Source organism: Gorilla gorilla, chromosome 2 (genome assembly GCF_029281585.2).
Source record: "Gorilla gorilla gorilla isolate KB3781 chromosome 2, NHGRI_mGorGor1-v2.1_pri, whole genome shotgun sequence".
NCBI lineage: Eukaryota > Metazoa > Chordata > Mammalia > Primates > Hominidae > Gorilla > Gorilla gorilla.
Genome location: NC_086017.1, coordinates 84,992,341 through 85,013,403, shown reverse-complemented (window position 1 = coordinate 85,013,403; position 21,063 = coordinate 84,992,341). Strand labels below are relative to the sequence as shown.

General features: G+C 35.5%; 1 pseudogene; it reads right to left on the bottom strand.

Moving 5' to 3' along the window:
- Positions 1-17,482: 17,482 nt before the first annotated feature.
- On the bottom strand, positions 17,483-20,120 carry LOC101152846 (magnesium transporter NIPA2-like; annotated as a pseudogene).
- Positions 20,121-21,063: the final 943 nt, after the last annotated feature.

Here is a 21,063-nt window from a genome sequence, read left to right as displayed (position 1 = left end):
AATGTTGGAGGTAATTGGATCATTGGGGCAGATTTCCCCCTTGCTGTTCGCCTGTTAGTGAGTGAGTTCTCATAAGATCTGGTTGTTTAAAAGTGTGTAGCACCTCCCCTTCTCTCTCTTCCTCCTGCTCTGGCCATGTAAGATGTGCCTGCTTCCCCTTCCACAATGATTGTAAGTTTCCTGAGGCCTCCCGACCATGCGTCCTGTATAGATTGCACAACCATAAGCCAACTAAATCTCTTTTCTTTATAAATTACCCAGTTTCAAGTGTCCCCTTCCCCTTCCCCTTCCCCTTCTCTCTCCTTGGGCTTCTCCTTCTCCTCCTTCTTCTTTGGACACAATCTCACTCTGTCGCCCAGACTGGAGTACAATGGCATGATCTCTGCTCACTACAACCTCTACCTCCCAGGTTCAAGCAATTCTCATGCCTTAGCCTAGCTGAGACTACAGGCATGTGCCAGCACACCAGCCTAATTTTTTCTTTTTCATATTTTTAGTAGAGACGGGGTTTTGCCATGTTGGTCGAGCTGGTCTCGAACTCCTGACCTCAAGTGATCTGCCCGCATCGGCCTCCCAAAGTGTTTGGATTACAGACATGAGCCACCGTGCCTGGCCACAAGTATTTCTTTATAGCAGTGTTATAATTGACTAATACATATGTTTATTAATATTGATTGGATTTTTTTCTTATTATTTTTATTTAAGTAATGACTTTAGAAAACTTTTAAACTTTTATTTATTTCTTTTTTTCCTGTGGAAAGAATGCATGTGATTTAAACTGACACAACTTCACCGGACAAGAAAACATAGCTGGCAGGTTTAATGAAACAGCAATTATAGTTGCCCTTATGAGAAAAATAATAATAATAATAATGTTATTTGAATATATAGAGAGAATTCAAAGGAAACATGTAACTAAAAGCTTTTTAAAAGCTACTAGTTGTGGTACTTACTTTCAACCCTGGGGGATAAATTTTCATGTCTTTCAGTAATTTTAACTTTTATAATTTTATAAAATATTTCCCACAAGCACACCCAGCCTAAAGTATATTAATTAGTCCCACATTCAAGGTTATTCTTAAACTTCTCAGTTTATATATCCAAAGTACACATGCTACAAAGAAAGCAGAGGGAAGTATCATCAGTAAGCAGTGTGGCTAATGTTTATTTTGTAGAGAAATATCCCCATGCTGGTTTAAAATTTCCATTAAATGAAGAATCATGCATTTTGGTATTGTTAATAAAACATTATCTACATTATCTTTTTATCATAATACTTGAGATGCTGACTCTTGTCTTCTTATTCCCCATATACTATTTTGCTCTCAAATCATTGCTGCCAATGGTTCTATTACACAGAGAGGCTGATTTTCCCTTCTGGCAAGAAAAAAATCATTGAAAAAATTTCATTTAAGGATAGTATAAAGTATACACAGGTCGAATCAAGGAGATTCTTCTGGATTTCATCCAGAAGTTGGGATCTTTGAGAATGTTCCCTGCCACCTCAACCTCTAGGAGTGGTTCCTATTCCTGGAAAATGTTATCTTTTATAATCCAATAAGTAGGAGGACATATCTTGATCATCAACAGTCAAACTGAAACTTTTCATCAGATTTCAATTCTTAGTGAATACTAGCCTTAGTAACAAACTCTACTTTAATCCTTTTTAAAAATAGTTCAAATGAGAGAAGTGACAACAAATAATCAGAGAAAGGTTATCTGACATTTATTTAGGTTTTTTAAAAAATAAAATAGCAATTATGAAAGAACTTTTACTTAAATTATCCCTTTTAAACTTGAAAACATGACCCTCTGGGTTAGGAATTTTTATCCCCATTTTAGAGGAAAGAAACTGAGCTATGGACACTTAAATAACTTTTTAAGGATGGTTCCTAATAAATCGCAGAGGCAAGACATAAGCCCAGGTCTTCTAACTCTTAGTCTAGTACTATTTCAACTGTAATGCAGTTACTTGAAGGAAGGAATAATAATCGTAGAGCTGGATAATTCATGTTAGCCAACTTTTACAAGCTATATATAATAACATTTCTAAACCTTACTATCCTCATTTATTAAAAATAATAATTTTGCTTATTTTCTAGATAGTTGAAGAATAATTTTATGTGAAATCCTGTTATCAATTGCACAGTATTTTCTCCACCCCATCTAACCGCATGAGAAAGGATCTTTTTTTTCCCCAGGAATAAAGTTGCAGAGGACACCTATGACAATGTTTACCCAGCAACTATCTTGCCACTTTTCTAGTTACTGCCCCTTTACGCTTCCTTTGCCTTTCCAAATGGCTGAAGAAGGACCAGTTTTGTTAAATGGGACCCTTCCTTAATGCTGGAATTGATTAGTCCAAGAAATATCACTTGTATTAAGCTAAACAATAGCTTCTTTCCTGCAATTTCTGAACTTTGGATTGATAGACATGTATGTCAGTTTCTCAGCAGTCATGTTACCCCATTGAGCAAACCTCAGGAAAACTGGCAACCCGTGGGCCAGAGAAGCAGAGATAACCACACTATGGAGAGCTAGAGATAGAGATAGTGACAGAGAGAGGATGAGACAGTGGTTGAGAGAGACAGAGAGGGAGGTTATTTTTAAAAATAAAGATGTGTAGGAAGAAACAAGAAGAGATGAAGTGCTCTGACATTGTTCATCTCTCTGATTCTAGTTATCCCCAGGTCCCTTCCAGGGCATTGAGTATTTGTCATTTCCCATCTCTTTGTAATCAATTCCATTTTTGATTTAGAAAACTCTAACTGGATTTCTATCACTTCCATTCAGTTTAATTTTTTTTTTTTTTAACAAAAAGCATAGTAGACTATTTAGGCTTAAAACTGGCTCCTGAAGTACTCAAGTCCTAATCTCTGGAACCTATGAATGTTACCTTATAAATCAAAGGTGCTTCGCAGATGTGATTAAGCTAAGGATCTGATGATGAAGAGGTTATCATGTGTTACCTCAGTGGGCCCTGAATTTTATCACAAGCATTCTTATAACAGGGAGGCAGAGGTACTAGGAACAATCATAAGCCAATAAGCTGGAAATCCTAGAAAAAATGAAATATTCTCTAGAAACATACAATTGACTAAGACTGAATCATGAAGAAAAAGAAAATCTGGACAGACCTATAACTAACATGGAGGTTAAATCAGTAATCAAAACCGTTTCAACAAAGAAAATCCCAGAACCAGATGGCTTCAGCAGTGAATTATACCAAATATGTAGAGAATTAATGCCAAGCCCTCTCAAATTCTTCAGAGGAATTACAGAGGAGGTAACACTTCCAAATTCATTTTGTGAGACCAGCATTGTTCTGATACCAAACCAGACAAAATGCTACAACAAAAGAAAATTACAGACTGATATCCCTGACCAATATATAGTACCTCCCCCTTATCCACAAGGGATATATTCCAAGAGTCCCTGTGTGAAACTGCAGATAGTTCTGGACTATGCATATATATAGTTCATTTTATGTATGACATTATATATATAAATGAACTATACAGAGAGAGTTCTTTTTTATATATAATTTTTTTCCTGTACATACATACCTGTGATAAAGTTTAAATTATAAATTAGGTATAGTAACAGGTGAAGATGAACAATAACAAATAATAAAATAAAACAGTCATAACAATGTACTATAGTAAACGTTGTATAAATGTGGCCTCTCTCTCAAATCATCTTATTGTTCTGTTCTCACCCTTCTTATGATGATGTGAGATGATAAAATGCCTCCATGATGAGATGAGTAAGGTGAATGGTGTAGGCATTGTGACTTAGTGTTAGGCTACTATTGACCTTCTGATGATATGTCAGAAGGAAGAACATCTGATTGAGGTGATCCTGGATCACTGAGCCATGATGATCCTTATGTTAGGATGTCAGGAGCAGATAATATTGATAACTAACAGGCAAGTAGCATACACTGCATGGCTACCTTGAAAACAGGAATGATGGATGTCCCAGGTGGGATGGAGCAGGTCGGCACAGGTATCACACTACTCAGAATGACACACACGCTGAAATTCATCAATTACTTATATCTGGAATTTTCCATTTAATATCTTTGGGCCATGGTTGGCCATGGGTAACTGAAATCGCAGAAAGTGAAACCTCATGTTAGGGAGGACTAATGTACATGCGAAAATTCTCAAAAAATACTAGCAAACAAAATTCAACAGTACATTAAAAGGGTCATATACTATGACTAAGTAGGATTATCCCTGGGATGCAAGGATGGTTCAACATATGAAAATCAGTGTAATGCAGCACATTAACACAGTAAAAGTTAAAAACAGATTATTGTCTTAACAGAAGAAGAAAAAACACTTGACAAAATTTAACAAACTTAAATAATAACAGTTTGTTAAAACTGTTAGAACAATAACAGTTTGTTAAAACTGTTAAAACCCTCAACAAACTAGGAATAGTAAAAACTACCTCAATATAACAAAGGCCATAGATAAAAGCCCATAATAAACATCATACTCTGGTGAAAAACTGAAAAGCTTTTCCTCTAAAATCAGGAGAAAGTCAATTATTCCCACTCTTTCCACTTTTATTCAACGTATTACTGAAAGTCTTAGCCAGAGCAAGTAAGCAAAAAGAAGGAACAAAATAAATCAAATTTTGAAAGGAAAAAGTAGAATTATCTCTGTTTGCAGATGAAATGACACCATAAATAGAAAACCCTAAAAACTCCACTTAAACACTATTAGACCTAATAAAGAAATTCAATAAAGTTAGGATATAAAGTCAACATACAAAACTCAGAAATATTTCTACACGCAAAGAACAAACTATCTGAAAGGGAACTAAGAAAACAATTCCATTTACAGTAGCATGATAATAAAACACTTAAAAATAAAACTTAACTAAAAAAGCAAAAGACTTACGTGCAGAAAACTACAAAACACTGATGAGAGAAATTAAGGAAAACACAAATGGAAAGACATTGTGTGTTCATTGATTGGAAGGCTTAGCATTGTTAAAATGTTCATACTTTCCAAAATTATTTACAAATTCAATGAAATCCTCCTCAAAATCCCTATGGCATTTTTTTACAGAAATAGAAAAGACAATTCTGAAATTTATATGAAACCACAAAAGACTAGAAATAGCCAAATATCTCTTTTCTCTCTCATGCAGTTTCTGTTTCTTTATTCATTCATTCATTTACTTTTTAAGAACATCTTTACGTGGTGTTTGCTTTCTATCTCTGTATTAATTTGCAAGGCATTTTATTTTTTTTAAATTAACCTTTAAATTTATAATTGACACATAATAATTGCACATATATATGGAGTACGATGTGATGTTTCAATGCATGCATACATTGTACAATGATCAAAGTGGAGTAATTACCATATTCATCACTTTAAATCATTTTCATGTCTTTGTGATGATAAGATTCAAAATCTTCTAACGATCTTGAAATATACACTATGTTGTTATGTGCTATAGTCACAATATTGTGTAATAAAACAACAGGAATTACTCTTCCTGTCTAACTGTAACTTTGTATACCAAATCAATATTGAGTTTTTCAAAAAAAAAACTGGAGGCATCACACTTCCTATTTTCAAAATATGTTATAAAGCTAAAGTAATCAAAACAGTATAGTATTGGCATACAGACAAACACATAAACCATTGAAACAAAATAGCCCAGAAACAAATTAATGCATATAGGCTCAACTGATCTTCAATAAGAATGCCAATAATACATAATGGGGAAAGATCATTTCTTTAACAAATGGTGTTGGGAATATATGCATGCAAAAATACCTGGACATCCACATGCAAAAAAGTTGTACTGTGTTCTCATACCACACACAAAAATTAATTCAAAATAAATTCATGACATAAATCATAACATCTGAAATTGTAAAACTTATCAAAGTAAACACAGGGAAAAAACTTCATGACATTAATCTTGGCAACAATTCCATGAATATGATATTGATAGCTCAGTCAACAAAAGCAAAAACAGACAAACGAGATTACATCAAACTAAAAAGCTACTACACAACAAAGAAGACAATCAGCAGAGTGAAAAGTTAACCTATTAAATGGAAGAAAATATTTGTAAACCATGTATCTGGTAAAGGATTAGTCTCCAAAGTATTTTTTTAACTCCTACAAGGGAATAACAGAAAACTAATAATCTAATTTAAAAATGGGCTAGAGATTTGAGCGAACATTCCCCAAAGAAGACATACAAATGGTCGCAAGTACATAAACAACGCTCAATGTCACTAATCATCAGGGAAATGCAAGTCAAAATCACAATGAGAGGGAGGAGGCAGAGCAAGATGACCAAATAGAAGCCTCCAGCAATCGTCTCCCTCACAGGAACACCAAATTGAACAACCATCCACACAAAAAAGCATTTTCATAAGAACCAAAAATTAGGTGAGTGATCACAGTACCTGGTTTTAACATTATATTAAGGAAACAGGCACTGAAAAGGATTGGAAAGACAGTCTTGAATTACTAACCCCACCCCTCCTTTATCCCCTGGCAGTGGCTATGTGGCACAGAGAAAATCTGTGCACTTCAGCGAGGGAGACTGCAGTGATTGTGGCACTTTGCATTGGAACTAATTGCTGCCTCTCACAGCAGAAAGCAACATGGGGCACAGCTTAGCTGGAGCCCATGGAGGGAGCATTTAGAAAAGCCCTAGCCAGAGGCAAATCACCCATTCCAGTAGTCAGAAGCTGAGTTCTAACAAGCCCCACCAGCAGCAGCTAAAGTGCTCTGGGGTTCTAAATAAACTTTAAAGGCAGTCTAAGCCACACATGGGCAAGTTGTCGTGCTGTGCTGGGCTCAGAGCCGGAGAATTTGGGGTGCGCGCAAACTAGCAAGACACTAGCCAGGAGTAGCCAAGTGAGTGAGTGAGTGCTTGCATCGCCCCTCCCCCAACCGCAGGCAGTGCAGGCAGCTCACAGTTCCAAGAAAGACTCCCTCCTTCCGCATGAGGAAAGGACAATAGTACAGCGAACTTTGTCTTACAACTTACTCAGCCACAGTAGAATAGGGCAGCAGGCAGAGTCCTGAAGTCCTCATTCCAGGACCTAGCTCCCAGAGAGCATTTCTAGATACACCCAAGGCCAGAAAGCAACCTATTGTTTTGAAGGTAATCACCTCACCTTGTCAGGATTTACCACTTCCTGAATAAAAGAAACCTTGGGCCTTGAATAATCAGCACTTGGTGGCCAGGTGGTACTTGCTGTGGGCCGTGGTTTCAGGTGTGACCCAGCACATTCTCAGCTGTTGTGGTTACAGGGAGAGGTTTCTTTTGCTTGAGTAAAGGAGTGGAAGGAGTAAAGGGTATTTAGTCTTGCAGCTTGGGTACCAGCTTGGTCACAGTGAAGTAGAGCACCAAGCATGCTCCTGGGGTCCCTAATTTCAGGCCTTGGCTTCTGGATGACATTTCTGTACCTCCCCTGGGGTGAAGTGGAGGTCACTGCCTTGAAGGGGAAGACCTTGGCCTGGCAGCATTCACCATGAGCTAAAAACCCTCAAAAAATAGGTTATAGAAGGAACATACATCAACATAATAAAAGCCGTATATAACAGACCCACAGCTAATATTCTAAGTGGGGAAAACCTGAAAGCCTTTTCTCTAAGATCTGTGTATTAGTCTGTTCTCCCATTGCTATAAAGAACTACCCAAGACTAGGTAATTTATTAAGAAAATGGGTTGACTCACAGTTCCACAGGCTGTACAAGAAGCCTGACTGGGGCAGCCTCAGGAAACTTACCATCATGGCGGAAGGCAAAAGGGAAGCAGGCACGTCCTACATGGCTAGAGAAGGAGAAAGAGAGAAGTAGGAGGTGCTACACACTTTTACAAACAACCAGATCTTGTGAGAAATCACTCACTATCATGAGAATGGCAAGGGGGAAATCGGTCCCTTCTTCCACCAGGCCCCTTTTCCAACACTGGGGATTACAATTCAACATGATATTTGTGTGGGGACACGAACCCAAACCATATCATTTGGGTAAGACAAGAATGTCCACTTTCACCACTGTTATTCAACGTATTATTAGAAGCCATAGCTAGAGCAATCAAACAAGAGAATGAAATAAAGGACATCCAAATTGGAAAGGAAAAAGACAAATTATACTTGTTTGCAGGTAATATGATCTTATAATTGGACAAACCTAAAGACTCCACCAAAAAACTATTAGAACTGATAAATTCAGTAAAGTTGAAGGATTAAAAAACATATACAAATTAATATATGTTAACATCACACAATTTGAAAATCAAGAATATAATCCTATTTACAATAGCTACAGACAAAATATCCAGCACTAAACTGAACCTAAGGAAAGAAAGCTCTCTACAATGAAAACTATAAAATATTAATGCAATAAATTAAAGAGAACACAAGAAAATGGAAAGATATTCCATGTTTATGGATTGGAATAATTAATATTGTGAAAATATTCATGCTACCAAAAACAATCTACAAATCTAATGCAATTTCTATCAAAACACCCATTACATTCTTCACATAAATGGAAAAAACATTCTAAAATTTCTGTGTAACCCCAAAAGGCCCAGAAAACAAAAGGTATCTTGAGCCAAAAGAAAGAACTTGAGGAATCACATTACCTGACTTCAAATTATGCAATAGTAAACAAAACAGCATGGTACTAGCATAAAAAGATACAGAGGTCAATAGAACAGAATAGAAAACCCAGAAACAAATCCATATATCTACAGTGAACTCATTTTTGACAAATGTGCCAAGAACATACACTGGGAAAAGACAGTCTCTTCTCTGGGGAAAAGACAGTGCTGAGAAAATAGGATATCCACAGGCAGAAGAATAAAATTAGAACACTATCTCTAGCCATACCCAAAAATCAAATCAAAATGGATTAAGGATTTAAATCTAAGACCACAGTCTATGAATTTATTAAAAGAAAACATTGGGAAAACTCTCCAGGACATTGCTCTGGACAAAATTTCTGGAGTAATTCCCCACAAGCACAGGCCACCAAGGCAAAAATGGACAAATGGGATCAGATCAAGTTAAAATCTTCTGCAAAGCAAATGAAACAATCAACGAAGTGAAGAGACAACCCACAGAATAGGAAAAAAATATTTGCAAACTAACCATCTGACAAAGGATTAATAACCTGAATATATAAGGAGCTCAAACAACTCAACAGGAAAAACTCAAATAATTTGATTAAAAAATGGGCAAAAGATCTAAATAGACATTTCTCAAAAGAAGACATACAAATGGCAAACAGTAATATAAAAAAGTGCTCAACATTACTGATCATCAGAGAAATGCAAATCAAAACTACAGTGAGATACCATTTTATCCCAGTTAAAATGGCTTTTATCCAAAAGACAGGTAATAATAAACGCTAGCAAGGATGTGGAGAAAACGGAACCCTCGTACATTGTTGGTGGGAATGTAAATTAGTATAGCCACTATGGAGAATAGTTTGGAGGTTCCTCAAAAAACTAAATATAGAACTAAAATATGACCCAGAAATCTCACTGCTAGGTATATACCCAAAATAAGCAAAATCAGCATATTGAAGAGATATCTGCACTTCCATGTTTGTGGTAGTAGTATTCACAATAGCTAAGAGTTGGAAGCAACCTAAGTGTCTATCAACAGATGACTGGATAAAGACAGTGTGTGCATAAACACAAAAACCCAATGGAGTACTATGCAGTCATGAAAAAGAATGAGATCCTGTCATTTGCAGCAATAATGGAACTTGAGGAAGGACATTATGTTAAATAAAATACGACAGGCACAGAAATACAAACTTCACCTCTTCTCACTTACTTGTGTAAGCTAAAAATTAAAACAATTGAACACATGGAGACAGAGAATATAATGATGGCTACCAGAGGCTGGGAAGGGACTCAGGGAGAAGTGGGGATGATAATTGATTCAAAAGTACAGTTAGCTAGAATAAATAAAATCTAGTATTTGATAGTACAACAGGGTAAGTACAGTCAACACTAATTTACTGTATATCTTAAAAGAGTATAATTGGATTGTTTGTAACACAAAGGATAAATGCTTGAGGTAACAAATATCCCATTACTGTGACGTGATTGTTATGCATTATAGCCTTTATCAAAATATCTCATGTATTCCATAAAATATACACCTGCTATGTACCCACAAAAAGGGAAAATTAAAAAAATCACAACCAGATATTACCTCACAACTGTTAGGATGGCTATTTTTTTAAAACCCCAAAGAAAACAAGCATTGGAGAGCATGTTGAGAAATTGGAACATTTATACCACTATGGAAAACAGTATGTAGGTCCTTCAAAAAATTAATAATAGAACTATAGCACGACACAGAAATCTCACTTCTGGGTATTCTTTATTTAAAAGAATTAAAAGCAGGATCTCAAAGAGATATTAGCACTCCTATGTCATAGTGGCACTATATCCAATAGCCAAGATGGGGGAAAAAACTAAATATCCACGAACAGATGAATGGAAAAAGAAAATTATAGTATATGTGTGTGTGTGTCTGTGTGTGTGTGTGTGTATAATGTAACATTCAGCCTTAAAATAGAAGGAAATTCTGTAATATGAGACAACATGAATGAAAGATGAGGACATTGTGCTAAGTGAATTAAGCCAACAATCCAAAGAGAAATATTGCATGATTCCACTTAAATGTGGTATACAAATCAGTCAAGTTTATAAAATCAAAGACTGAAATGGTGGTTGCCAGGGACCAGGGGGAGTGGTGGTGTGTTATAAACCAATTGACATAAAGTTTTAATCAAGCAAGGTGAATATGTTCTAGAGATCTGCTATACAACATGGTAACTATAGCCAACAATACTGTATTGTACACTTAAAAATGCATTAATAAGGTAGATCTTATGTTAAGCGTACTTACCACAATGAAATAAAATTAACAAAGTTGTTTTTAAAGAGAAAATCAGAGAGAGGTTTGACTACAGAAGATTAAGTCAATGTTAAGACTAAAGCCAGATGCTGCACTGCTGCATCTTGAAATGGAGGAAGATGGAGGAAGGATCTATGGGTCAAGAAATGCAGTTTAGGAGCTGGAACAGACAAAGACAGATTCTCTCTGATATGGTTTGACTCTGTATCCCCACCGGAATGTCACCTTGAGTTGTTATAATTCCCACATGTCAAGGGCAGGACAAGGTGGAGACAACTGAATCATGGGGGTAGTTTACCCTATACTGTCCTCTTAATAGTGAGTGAGTTCTCATGACATCTAATGGTTTTATAAGGGGTTTCCCCCTTCACTCAGCTCTCATTCTCTCTCCTCCCACCCTGTGAAAAGGTGCCTTCCGCTACGATTGTAAGTTTCCTGAGGCCTCCCAAGCCATGCAGAACTGAGTCAGTTAAACCTTTTTCTTTATAAATTACCCAGTCTCACATATTTCTCTATAGAAGCATGAGAATGAACTAATACACTCCCCTAGGCCCAGTAAAAGTTATTCTAGACTTTTGACCTTTAGAGCTATGAAAGAATGAATGTATGTCATTTTAAGTCACTAAGATTGTGGTAATTTGTTACAACATACATTGGAAACAAATAAATAGAGCATGAAGAAAACTTTTTTAATGGTACCAGAAAGGATATGTGAGGGAGTGAGTCCTCGTAAGAACACTGAGTGGTTAAATTAGAAATTATTACCTGAGGACCTTCATCTACCCTGTATGTGCCCAAGAACTAAGCTCTAATAACACGACCATTTCTACTCTAAGAAAAGGGATATGTGCAAATTTGGGTGCATATTCCTTGGCACTTTCCACCCTACTTTCCCATTAGCCCTAAACCCTAGGTAAAGTTCTTAGTAGCAAAGATCTTTGCTCAATGAAATTATGCTACATGCAAAGATAGAGTTTAAAAAAGAAAAACAAACAAAATGTATGGGAAAATCAATTGCATAACATTGGAGTACCAGGAATTTGGAGCTTGATTATTTCTGACTTACAGCGTTGATTTGTGACATTCTCATTGAGGTTGATTACTGCCCTAACAAAAATTGAGTGCTGATTTGATGGCCACTTTGGGCCTTCAAACTTGAACTTCAAGCACACACAATTCAGGCCATGCGATGGTTTCAGATTTGGCGTTCCCACTGCTTCAAAGCACTTATGCTTTTTATTTGTGTATAACATAGATGGAAGTTCATGGATATTTGAAACAATACTAGCAGCATAGTGACAGTGTTGTGGGAACACCCGAGATGACATATATAGAATATAGTCCATTCCATGAATATGTAAAATTGGTGGATTTAAGGAGAAGCAACTGAAACAAGATGGTATACGGTCCTAAAGATAAGGAAACATTTGAGGTTTCTGCATACATATCAACTCTCTCAGATCCATATTGAAGCACTCAGCCTCAGCCCAGGATGCAGCTTTCTCTCAGGAAATATCTTTAAAGTGTTCAAGAAGAGCAGATTTAATAGATGAAATTTTTTAGTGTCTAGAGAAGGGTTCGGCTAAATTTGATTAAGCGGTTTCTTTTTTTATTTAATGCTTGATATGTCAGCCAAAGGCAGTATTCAATTCCTTAGTGACTTGCTCTGCTAGCTGAGGCATTAGGCCAATTTCCTCAAATAGAACAAACCTGTCTTTTGCCCAAATGTTTGCTCAAGTGGTGACTGCATTGGTTTTTACACCAATGAAAGGTTTGTTCTACTTTATTTATATTTTGTTGCAAGCTGTCTTCTCAAAATGTGTTTTATTTCATGTTTGATCTTCAGGACATGACTGAAGCACAACATTTTTGTGCCCTGCTGACCAGAAGTCAGAATTTATTTAAATACTCAAACATCCATGCAGTTTATTTTAAGAGAGGCAGTATACCTGGTTTACTGATGCTCTTTTTGGAAATTCTGATTCACTGGATTTTCTTTAAAAAATGCCATAGAAAAGATTGGATACTTTTTATAACTGAATAAAAACTACATTATGAAATGTCTTACATTTAGCATTAATTGTGTCTTCTAAAGAATATACATTGAATATCCAGATGTTCAGGAATTAAACCAAGTGTAATGATCTACTTTTAAGACTTTCCTAGAATTAACATTTGAGTTTTGAGAAAAGTGATATTGTACATCTCAACTGAACTTTCCCAAAATCCAGAATAAACAAGACTGTTAACATTGTGAGAGGTGAGTTGGCAAGAAGATCAAGAAGAATCAAGTAGCAACCAATTAGTAATTCAATAATAGAATCATAATATTAAATATCGTCTATGAAAGAAACAATCATTTGCGATTGAGAACATGCTGAAAATGCAGTGGTAAAATCAATTCTCCGCTCTCTACAAGGGTCTTGGAATTGTTGGTAGAAGCAGCAAGTATTTAAACTGCAGCAGTCACAAAGCAATCATTGTAATTCAAGATTTCACTGAGGGGGAAGAAAGGTGATATTTTATGTGATGACTGGTGTTCTAATTAAGAAGGTACCATACTGAAAGTCCCGTTTCATAAAATTAAAGGGCACTTCTAAAAGAGTCTAGAAAATGAATTGAGTTACTTTAAAAAGCATTGTGAGACATGCCCTGAGAGCTTGAAAAGGAATTAAGGTAAAAATAAATTTATCATGCAAAGAAAGTTTGTGAATTATTTGAGCCAGATGTCTAAAATTGACAATAATTTAGAAAAAAATGCCATTTTAAAAGTTTTAAAAAATGTTTCAATTTCAGGTTAGTTTGTTGAAAATACTTCACATGTATATAAAAATTAACCAGAGGTATTATAAAAATTTATGATTTTAAAATATGGATATTATTTATTCAAATGCATTTATGTAAAAATTTTTATATTAAAATTTGAAAATAATCAGAAAGAAGGACTGATTCACATAACACTCTGTACTAATAAAGCATTTTGATTGGCATATAAATTTGAAAGAAGAGGTATTCGAATTATAATCAAACATCTTTCATCCAAGAACATTATCACCTGCAAAGTAAATAACCATGAGCAATAATGGTTGTAGAAAGAATGTACTGTAAATCACAATGTAATAAAGTACTTCGAATTTCAGTTGATCAGTGCTTCCAAAAGTAATACAAGCAGCATTTTCATTAGCCTAAATGATCTGCAGGAAAATACTTTTAATTTTCATTTAAAACCCTTTACCATGTCTATGACCTTCAACACGTAAATGGCAAAAGACGAAACATGAAATATGATATGAAAGAAAATTGTATCCTATTATTCGTTGACATAATTTCAATTGTTAAAAGATCCACATAAAAATAATATATCAAACTAGCTTTTAAGAAAAACCTTGTTCATCATCGTAATTGGCGTATCCTCATGTCCAGTGGCATTCTCATTCTCTCCTCACTCCAGTACCCCACACCTGTCTCCGTAGCACACACTCTGATAGCCATTTGAGTAAAAGCCAAATAGATTTTACTTTCCAAAGAGAAAAAGAAATTTTCTTCTTGTGAAAATAGAAACTTGACAGGAAAACAGTGACATATAGGTAACAAATATTATTCAATATAAAATTATTATTATCCAGTAATTGTGAGGCAGTGTATTTACAGCTGTTTTGACAGATTTATTTTTCTTTTAATCTGTCATTATAGCTGATCAGTGTTTTGAATAATATTTTAAAATGCCCAGACATTGTTATTAACTTTCTTAGGTGTGATAATGACATTGTTGTTCTATAAGAAATTGAGTATACATTTTCAGGGATAGAAAGTTTGTCAGGATATCACTGAGAAGTGGATCTGTGGATTTGGTAGCAGGAAAATCTAATACTTGTTGAAAAAATAAAGCCAAAGAAGTTCAATGAATCAAATGTTGCATATGTGAAAACTACTTCAGGCCAGAACTTGTCAAGAAATATTTGAGTTTGGGCCATAATCCTGAAAGATACAATCTCCAATGTTAAAATCCTGAAGGATAAAAATCCCTAAGTTCTAAAATCCTGAAAATCACAATTCCAAATGATCAAAATCCTGAAAATATAATTCTGGAAAGAAATAATTTTAAAAATTCTTTCAAAGACATTTATTTTAATTTTTAAAAGGAGATTTATTTGAGAGACATTTAAAGACACAGCAGAATATGTCATAGGCCACTTGACACATAAAAAAGGCAATAATAATATACATATTTTTGCTGGCATAAACACTCAGGTATACTAATGTCAGTCCCATGGGTATGACAGTTATGAGTAGTCAAACCATATTCATAAAGAAATGGATCAAAAGGCAGGAGGTATAAATACATATCACTGTGGCTGGTAATTGTGTGCTCCTAGCTCTATAACTGTGATCATCTGAAATACTGTCATTGTCTTTTGATGAGATGGATCAAAAAACATAATGGGCCACCGCTGCATATGCAGTCACCCAAAGAGCTGAGATCTCAAGAAATTCTATCTTTCATAAATGCAGAATTACAAAAGGACATCTCTTCATTTATTGAGGAATCTTCAATATTTTTACATAGACACACAATGCTTATACACAAAGTAAACGTTAAGATAATTCCCTTCATAGAGTCAAATTTGCAAAAAAAAAAAAAAAACGCATGGGATAAATTAGAGCTCTCTAAAAGTCTTTACACAATTTGTACCCCAAGTATTAGAAATTATTCGAAGACAAAATACGTACCATTGCAAACTACAGAAAATAATGATGACAATTTAAAATAGTGGGAAAAAAACAAAAAAATAAAAAATTTGAAATATGAGAACATGTATTACAGAAATATATTATGGGCAATTATATGGAGGTAGTTCATAAAAGTTGTTATCAATAAAGTTTGTTTTTTGTTTTTTCCATTCAGCCCCATGCATTTGTTGGAAAATTTGAATTAGTGGATTGGCCATGCAATATGGCAACAGTGAATACTTCAGTGTAACAATGCATCAGTTCTCTGCATTGGCATTTCTTCCAGCTGATGAAATTCTGGGAACTTTTAATGAATTAAAATCACATTTGTCTAAAGAAGGCAGCATAATTACTGATGATTGGTTCAAAATTCACTTTTAGAAGCTAGCTCAAACCTACTTTCACATCTGTCATCATGATTTGGGAATTCAATTGAAATCTATTTTCCTCTGCACTGTCCACCAAATCTTCAAACAAACATTTATAAAGTGCTTCACATTTCTCCTAGTCATTCATATGTAAATGAGATGATAAGTTCTACAATTTCTCGATCCAACAGAGATATCACTTATATAGTTGATTAAAAAAAAATAGCAACAGTTTTGAAAGTGCCATCCATTAGCAAAAGTGAATGCAGCATGCACTAGCTTTTCTAAGTTAGATTTAGTGGTAAATACAAAGTCTACCTTCTTCAACAGTCTAATTCCTTACCAAGAATAGGTCGCCATTTGATGTGTTTTGTAACATTGGAGGAACCTCTATATCATCAAATGTCTTTGCTTCAGAAGGTCTCTGAGCTTTAAAATTTTTTTTAATCCTCTGACAAAGGGTATTTGTCTTGTTCTTTTAGAGACAGGGTCTCTCTATGTGGCCCAGGTTGGAGGATGAAGAGCAGTGGCTATTCACAGGTGCAACTGTAGCACACTACAGCCTTGATCTGAGCTCAAGCAATTCTCCTGCCTCAGCCTCTGGAGCAGCTAGGACTACAGGCGCAAGCCACCACATTTGTCTTGAAGGGCATTTTTTTAGGGCAAGCTTGGCACTATGTGTGAATAGGCAGAAGTCACACATGATTGAATAATTTATCAGGGAAGATTTCTTGTATGTTTTGCCTGTGTTTTCTCTCCTTCTGTGATCCCAGAAACACTCAAAACATTGAGGGCAGATCTTTCCCACTTACTTCACTCAGACTCACATACTAATCTCCATCGGACTCACCCTCACAGACACACCCCAAATAATACTATATAAGGTTTCTAGGTATTCCTTAATCCAGTCAAGTTGACACTTAAAATTAAGTCCACAAATTTACATCTCCTCAACTTGGCACCTGTATACATCTCCCTCCATCATACTTAATTTCCAACAAGGAAAATAAGAAAGTAATAGTTCCACCTAACATGGCGCAACTGATATGATGAAGCTACCTTGTATAACTCCAAACCCACTCATCCTTTCTCCAGAATTCAACTTTCAAGATTCCAACATTCGTATTTTAATCTTTTGGACTGTGATGTTTAGAATTTTAGATGTTAGGAGATTTGAGGGATGTTATCTTTCAGAAATCCAACATTTGGGACTGTCTTTCAGAATTCTGAATGGTACCACATATATGTATAGTATTCATAGCATCAATAAGTAATGCCCTTGATTTGCTTTCAACATCATGTAAGAATCAATATCCAACCAGATCTAATAGGATGGACAGTGAGATGAAAATAAGATAATACAATCATCTACTTTTTATGGGATAACCTTTTAATTAGATTTTTCTTAAAAAGCTGCCTGAGTTCCATGATTTCCATGTATTCAGGAGTTATTTTCACCAGTATGTTGTTCAATTCCGCAGGTTAAGCCTTCTTCATTATTATTAAAAACTTTAGATATTAGAGAGGTTGCTATTCCTTTCTTTTTCACCTTTTAGGATAGGCAGAGGCAGACTTGCTAAATTAAAGCTGACATCTTTAAAGGCTTGCAACAAGAATATCCCCACAATGATTATAAAAAGCCACTCAAAGTACCAATGACATTATCAACAGACATACCTTGACATGGCTTAAAAAGAATAGCTGAACAAGTTAAAACTAATGTTGTAAAAAATACTTCATGTATTGGAGTCACTATAAAATTGTTGAATATATTCAGGGCCTTATTTAGGTAATTAATCTGTGGGCTCACTCAGACAACAAAGCTCAGCAGCGAAATCACGTCAGGGCACATCAAAGCCCAGGTGACAACTCTTTAATAGCAATGCCTAAGCCCTTCACACAGAAGACTGAAAATGCTCCAATTACAGCGTCAATGGTTATATACACAAGAACATTTATCTGTCCATGGCAAAGTCCCACTATAGAGATTAATAATCAGGGACACAATGACCACGAGTGTTGCAAACACCACAAAACCTGAATCACCTAGCTTGTGAAACATTTCCTATAAGTTCTCTAAACCCTCTTCTTTTAAAGCATGGCCGACTGACCATAACTGTAGATCCTAGAATACTTAGCAACTACCCAATATTCCCATGAGATTAAGTCATTCATTTAAAAAGTATGAAGAAAGAGTAGCACTTTCCCGGTCTCCAAGAACTCCTAATGGAGTCACCAGTGTGGCTCGTGCAAATGCATCAGTGACATTGGCCACCTCCCCAGCTCTCATCAACAAGAATTCCATCTACAACCTCCATTCTCTAAAATGTGTATGCCCACCTTGACCAGTTGTCTCGAGGCTTTTCTCACAAGTCGCAGACCATTTTTTTTTTCCTTTCGGAAAATGAAACTCCCTCCAGTGAAAATATTAGAGCTCATAGCCAATCCCAGACCGATATAAAAGTCATCTTTTCCATGCCCCTGGCTTATTTCATTTGTTACTTTAGAGGTTCTTGTGAATCACATTGACCACAAAACAGAAAAACTGTACTGAAGGAAGGATGATTCCATCTTCATAGAGTTTGAAAAGAGAAAGAACATCAGCGAGAATGTCCTAAAAGGAATGAACTCTTTGCTATTCTCAGACCTGGGAATTCTCCACTTTCAACCCTTGGAACTGAAGCCCTTGTAACTGAAGGGCAATCACAGTTGGGAGAGCATGTAAATTTAATATGGACATTCTCCTGAGAAAACAGGTGGAAGAGGTTAGAGGTGACTTATTTACTTTCGTTTCATCGTAAACATTACTCGTTATTCCCATTTAAAGCTTTAAATCCTAGCTGTTTAGCTTTGGCCCCAGTTGGCAGGCTGCCACATAGCTTCCCCTTTACCACCGAGCCCTAGGTCGCCTAGGCTCACATGCAGCCACAGAGACTGCAAGGGTCACCCCCTCCTGCGCTGATGTGTCCACCACATCCATTGCAATCCATTGGGAAGTACTAGCATCCAGGCTGCAGCCTGCTAGAGGGAGTGCCTAAGGAACCTGTCCTAACTCTCCACGACCAACGGCAGCCACCCAGGAAGAAGAAGACACATTTAATAACAAAAAAATTATTAAAGTCCAATAAATGTAAAAAGTCTTCATATTTACTGTAGATTTTTTAGAGAGGATTAAAGTTTTAGTTGACTGAAAAAGATTTGAATGCACTGTTTGACAAAGAAGGAAGTTTTGGGATGAAGAAGAGGAAAGACAGGTGGGAAGGAAGAAAGGAATAATAATTTTCTTCAAATTCTTTAACAAATTTCTTTTATTACTACTTACTAAGATATGAATTGTTCATTAAAAAGGATGTATGTGTTTGCATGCTTCAAAGAATAATGACCAAAACACGCATTCATGTCCTTACCATCTTATTTAAGAAATAAAGCATCAACAACTTTGAAGCCCCACTCTGCTCCTCCCCCACTTGCTTTCCTCTACCTCATCCTTCTATGACAGAGAGAAATACTGCAACATTTTGTGTCTATCACTTTCTTTCCTTTTAAAACATTATCGGGTCACTGATATAGTATACATACTGAAATATATTGCTTAGGTTTGCAATTTATGCAAAACATTTTTTGAAGTTTACATAGAAGACAGCACGATATATGCATATTTTTACCACTTGCTTCTTTTCATTGAAATTAAATTTGTGAGACCTATCCATGTTGATGCCTGTAGACTGTGTTCATTCACTTGTATTGTGATACTGTATTCCATTGTGTGAATATGTCACAGTTTATATGAAAATTTTACTGCAGATGTATGTTTGGATTATTTCTCAAACAAGGACTACAAAAAGGACATCTATGAAGGTTCTTGTGCATGTTTTCTGGTACACATACAGAAGAGATTCCTCAGTGTTCGTGCTAAGAAATGAAATTGCTGGCTCTGAGGGTGCATGCATTATTGCTTTACTGGATAATTTCAAATTGCTTGACAAGTAAATTTTGAATATGCACAATTTGAGGATGAGTGTTCTTTGTTCCTCATTTTTATCTATACTAATACTGTCATATTTTACAACTTTTGGCATGTTTGCCAATCTTGAGGATATAAAATGTAATATTACTGTTTTAATTTGCATTACAGTTATTACTAATAAGATCAACCATGTGTTTAAATCATTATTGGTAATTCAAGTTGTCTGTTATGTGTGCTTTTAAATCTTCTTCCTTTTCGATTTGTCAGAGAATTTTTATTTGTTTATTTTTACTTATTTATTGATTGATTTTTAGAGATGAAGTCTTGCTCTGACACCCAGACTGAGAGTAGTTGCATGATCAGAGCTAACTGCAGCCATGAACTCCTGGGCTCAAAATATCCTCCCACCTCAGCCTTACAAGTAGGGAAGGGGAATACAAGCATGTGTGACTATGCCCAACTGAGAAGTTTTTAAAAACATGATTCATTTTGCATGTATATTTATTATATATATCATGTGTATTTTACATACACACACATATCTGTGTATTTATACATAGTCACAAATATCTTATCCCAGTGTGTTGGCTACTATTTATATTTGCTTTATAGTACATTTTTAAAAAATTGTGGTATGAACAATTAACACCAGATCTACCCTCCTAACAAATTTTTACCTGCACAAGACAGTATTGTTTACCATAGGTACAATGTTGTATGGCAGATCACTAGACATTATTGTCTTGCTTGACTAAAATTTTATGCCCTTTCATTAGTAACATCCCATTTTCCCCTTTTCTCCAGCCCCTGGAAATCACCATTCTATTCTTTGATTTTATGAACTTGACTGTTTAAATACTTCCTACAGTTAAATCATGCAGTATTTGTCTTTCTGTGACTGGCTAATTCTACTTAGCATAATGCCCTCAAGGTTCATACATGTTATCACTTATTGCAGAATTTCCCTCTTTTTCAAGGCTGAATAATATCCCATTGCATATGTGTACAACACATTTTTTAAAAATCCATTCATTTCTGACATTTACATTGTTTTC